At 41.5% G+C, this 5,114-nt stretch overlaps 1 non-coding gene across 1 annotated transcript; it reads left to right on the top strand.

Annotated features, from left to right (window-relative positions):
- Positions 1–4,340: 4,340 nt before the first annotated feature.
- LOC112719408 (small nucleolar RNA R71) lies at positions 4,341–4,444 on the top strand. The gene has a single exon (XR_003161711.1). It is a non-coding gene; the product is annotated as a small nucleolar RNA R71 (small nucleolar RNA).
- Positions 4,445–5,114: the final 670 nt, after the last annotated feature.

Here is a 5,114-nt window from a genome sequence, read left to right on the forward strand (position 1 = left end):
AAGCCTTGGATCCTTGCTACCCTTGCCTTTTGGTTTTAAGGGCTATTGGCTTTTTCTGCTTGCTTTTTCTTTCTATTTTATTTTTTTTTTTCGCCACTTTTTTTTTTTCACTGCTTTTTCTTGCTTCAAGAATCAATTCATGAATTTTTCAGTTCATCAATAACATTTCTCTTTGTTCATCATTCTTTCAAGAGCCAACAATTTTAACACTCATAAACAACAAGATCAAAAATATGCACTGTTCAAGCATTCATTCAGAAAACAAAAATTATTGCCACCACATCAATATAATTAAATTAAATTCACTAATAATTTCGAAAATTATGTACTTCTTGTTCTTTTGAATTAAAACATTTTTCTTTTAAGAGAGGTGAAAGACTAATGGATTTTATTCATAGCTTTAAGGCATGGTTTACACACTAATGATCATGAAGTAGAAACACAAAAACATAGACAAACATAATACTTAAAAACAGAAAACAGAAAGAAAATAAAGAACAAGGAATGAATCCACCTCTAGTGGCGTCTTCTTCTTGAAGGACCAATGATGTTCTTCAACTCTTCTATGTCCCTTCCTTGCCTTTGTTGCTCCTCTCTCATAGCTCTTTGATCTTCTCTTATTTCTTGGAGAGTGAGGGCGTGTTCATGGTGTTCCACCCTTAGTTGTTCCACGTTTTGGCTCAAGTCTTCTAAGGAGGTACTGAGTTGCTCCCAATAGTTGTTGGGAGGAAAGTGCATTCCATGAGGCATTTGTTGATGAACTTCCTCATGTTCTCCTTGGGGGCCGTGAGGAACTTCCCTTGTTTGCTCCATCCTTTTCTTGGTGATGGGCTTGTCTTCTTCAATGGAGACATCTCCATCTATGATAACTCCAGCTGAATAACATAGATGGCATATGAGGTGGGGGAAGGCTAGCCGTGCCATGTATGAAGGCTTGTCAGCTATTTTGTAGAGTTCATTGACTATGACTTCATGAACCTCTACTTCCTCTCCAATCATGATGCTATGAATCATGATTGCCCGATCCACAGTAACTTCAGATCGGTTGCTTGTAGGGATAATGGATCTTTGGATGAACTCCAGCCATCCTCTAGCTACAGGCTTGAGGTCCAGTCTTCTTAGTTGGACTGGTTTGCCGTTGGAGTCTACTCTCCATTGGGCGCCTTCCACACAAATGTCCATTAGGACTTGGTCCAACCTTTGATTGAAGTTGACCCTCCTTGTGTAGGGGCGTTCATCACCTTGCATCATGGGTAGATGAAACGCCAACCTCACATTTTCCGGACTGAAATCTAAGTATTTCCCCCGAACCATTGTGAGATAGTTCTTTGGATTCGGGTTCATACTTTGATCATGGTTCCTAGTGATCCATGCATTAGCATAGAACTCTTGAACCATCAATAATCCGACTTGTTGCATGGGGTTGGTTATGACTTCCCACCCTCTTCTTTGGATCTCATGTCGGATTTCCGGATACTCATTCTTTTTGAGCTTGAAGGGGACCTCAGGGATCACCTTCTTCTTTGCCACAACATCATAGAAGTGGTCTTGGTGGCTCTTGGAGATGAATCTCTCCTTTTCCCATGATTCGGAAGTGGAAGCTTTTGCCTTCCCTTTTCCTATTCTTGAGGAAACTCCGGTCTTGGGTGCCATTGATGGTGAATGAAAAATAAAAAGCTTAGGCTTTTTACCACACCAAACTTAAAATTTGCTCGTCCTCGAGCAAAAAAGAAAAGAAGAGTAGAAGAAGAAGAAGAGAATTTGGAAGAGAGGGAGAGAAGTGGGTTCGGCTATATGAGAGGAGAATGGGTAGTGTTGTGTGAAAATGAAGAAGAAAGGAGAGGTATTTATAGGGAGGGGGGGAGGGTTAGGTTTCGGCCATTTTGGGTGGTAAATTGAATTTGAATGTAATGGAGGTAGGTGGGGCTTATGGGGAAGAGGAGGTTGATGTGAATGGTGCATGGGGTAATTGGGAAGAGAAATTGATGTGATTGGTGAAGGTTTTTGGGAAGGGTGACATTGAGAATGAGATTTGGATTAGGAGAGTGTGAATAGGATTAAAAGGTAGGTGGGGATCCTGTGGGGTCCACAGATCCTGAGGTGGGAATCCTGTGGGGTCCACAGGTCCTGAGGTGAAAAGAAATACCATTCCTTCACCCTATAGGCGTGTAAATTGCCTTCATGCACCATTCTGGCGTTCAAACGCCCATTGGTGCATGTTCTGGGCGTTAAACGCCCATGTGATGCTTGATCTGGGCGTTAAACGCCAGTTTCAAGCTTGTTTCTGGCGTTCAGCGCCAGATTGTCCTCTGCGTGCGCATCCTGGCGTTAAACGCCAGGATGTTGCTTGTTTTGGGCGTTCAGCGCCAGGAAGATGCTCTGTTCTGGCGCTGAACGCTGGCCAGATGCATCTTCTGGGCGCTGAACGCCGGCCCGTGCGTCCTCCAGGGTGAAAAATTTTTTTCTTCTGTTTTTGACTCTGTTTTTAATTTTTTTGATTTTTTCGTGACTCCTCATGATCATGTACCTAATTAAACACAAAAATAACAAAGAAACAAAATAAAATAAAATTAGATAAATAAAATTGGGTTGCCTCCCAATAAGCGCTTCTTTAATGTCAATAGCTTGACAGTGGCTCTTATGGAGCCACAGAGCAATCAAGTCAATGTTGTCTAGTCCCAACACCAAACTTAGAGTTTGGATATGGGGTTTGAACACCAAACTTAGAGTTTGGTTGTGGCTTCACAACACCAAACTTAGAGTTTGACTGTGTGGGCTCTTCTTGACCTTGAACTGAGAGAAGCTCTTCATGCTTACTCTCTTTTGTCACAGAGGGATTGCCATGTGCTTGAAACACAAGGTATTCTCCATTTAATTGAAGGACTAACTCTCCTCTGTTGACATCTATCACAGCTTCTGCTGTGGCTAGGAAAGGTCTTCCTAGGATGATGCATTCATCATCTTCCTTCCTAGTATCTAGGATTAGGAAATCAGCAGGGATGTAAAAGTCTTCAACTTTTACTAGCACGTCCTCTACTATCCCATGAGCTTCTCTCATGGATTTATCTGCCAATTGTAATGAGAACAAGGCAGGTTGTACCTCAATGATTCTTAGCTTCTCCATTACAGAGAGTGGCATAAGGTTTATCCCTGACCCAAGATCACACAGAGCTTTTTCAAAGCTCATGGTGCCAATGGTGCAAGGTATTAAGAACTTGCCAGGATCTTGTTTCTTTTGAGGTAGAGTTTCCTGAATCCAAGTTTCTAATTCATTAATGAGCAAGGGAGGTTTACTTTCCAAAGTCTCATTACCAAACAGCTTGGCATTCAGTTTCATGATAGCTCCTAGATATTGAGCAACTTGCTCACTAGTCACATCTTCATCCTCCTCAGAGGATGAATAATAGTCAGAGCTCATGAATGGCAGAAGGAGATTTAGTGGAATCTCTATGGTCTCTGTGTGAGCCTCAGATTCCTCAGGATCCTTAATAGGAAGCTCCTTCTTGCTTGGAGGACGTCCCAGGAGTTCTTTCTCACTAGGATTTTCGTCCTCCTCCTCCTTTGTGCTTTCGGCCATGTTGACTAAGTCAATGGCTTTGCACTCTCCTTTTGGATTCTCTTCTGTATTACTTGGGAGAATACTGGGAGGAGTTTCAATAACTTTCTTACTCAGCTGGCCTACTTGTGCCTCCAAATTCCTAATGGAGGATCTTGTTTCATTCATGAAACTGAAAGTGGCCTTTGACAGATCAGAGACTATATTAGCTAAATTAGAATTATTTTGTTCAGCATTCTCTGTCTGTTGCTGAGAAGATGATGGATATGGCTTACTATTATTCAGCCTATTGCGTCCACCATTGTTAAAACCTTGTTGAGGTTTTTGTTGATCCTTCCAGGAGAAATTTGGATGATTTCTCCATGATGGGTTATAGGTATTTCCATATGGTTCACCCAGATAATTAACCTCTGCCATGGCAGGGTTCTCAGGATCATAAGCTTCTTCAGAAGCTACCTCTCTAGTACTGTTGGATGCATGTTGCAATCCATTCAGATTTTGAGAGATCATGTTGACCTGTTGAGTCAACACTTTGTTCTGAGCCAGTATGGCATTCAGAGCATCAATTTCAAGAACTCCTTTCTTCTGAGGAACCCCAATATTCACGGAATTCCTCTCAGAGGTATACATGAACTGGTTGTTTGCAACCATGTCAATGAGTTCTTGAGCCTCTTCAGGCGTTTTCTTCAGGTGGATAGATCCACCTGCAGAATGGTCCAATGACATTTTCGAAAATTCAGAGAGACCATAATAGAATATATCTAATAGGGTCCATTCTGAAAACATGTCAGATGGACATCTTTTGGTTAACTGCTTGTATCTTTCCCAAGCTTCATAGAGGGATTCACCATCTTTTTGTTTGAAGGTTTGAACATCCACTCTCAGCTTGCTTAGCTTTTGAGGAGGGAAGAACTTATCTAAGAAGGCAGTAACCAGCTTATCCCAAGAGTTCAGGCTGTCCTTAGGTTGTGAATCCAACCATATTCTAGCTCTGTCTCTTACAGCAAAAGGGAAAAGCATGAGTCTGTAGACTTCAGGATTAACTCCATTCGTCTTTACAGTGTCACAGACTTGCAAGAATTCAGTTAAGAACTGATAAGGATCTTCAGATGGAAGTCCATAAAACTTGCAGTTTTGTTGCATTAAAGCAACTAGTTGAGGCTTAAGCTCAAAGTTATTGGCTCCAATGGCAGGAATGGAGATGCTTCTTCCATCAAACTTGGATGTTGGCTTTGTGAAGTCACCAAGCATTCTCCTTGCATTATTATTATTATTTTCGGCTGCCATGTCCTTCTCCTGTTCGAAAATTTCTGAAAGGTTGTTTCTGGATTGTTGTAATTTAGCTTCTCTTAATTTTCTCTTCAGAGTCCTTTCAGGTTCTGGATCAGCTTCAACAAGAGTGCCTTTATCCTTGTTCCTGCTCATAAGAAAGAGAAGAAAACAAGAAAAGAAAAAGGAATCCTCTATGTCACAGTATAGAGATTCCTTTGTGTTAGTAGAAGAAGAAGGGGGTAGAAGAATGAAGAAGGAGGTTCGGATTTGGATGAAGAGAGGTGAA

This window comes from Arachis hypogaea, chromosome 10 (assembly GCF_003086295.3).
Source record: "Arachis hypogaea cultivar Tifrunner chromosome 10, arahy.Tifrunner.gnm2.J5K5, whole genome shotgun sequence".
NCBI classification, from domain to species: Eukaryota; Viridiplantae; Streptophyta; class Magnoliopsida; order Fabales; family Fabaceae; genus Arachis; species Arachis hypogaea.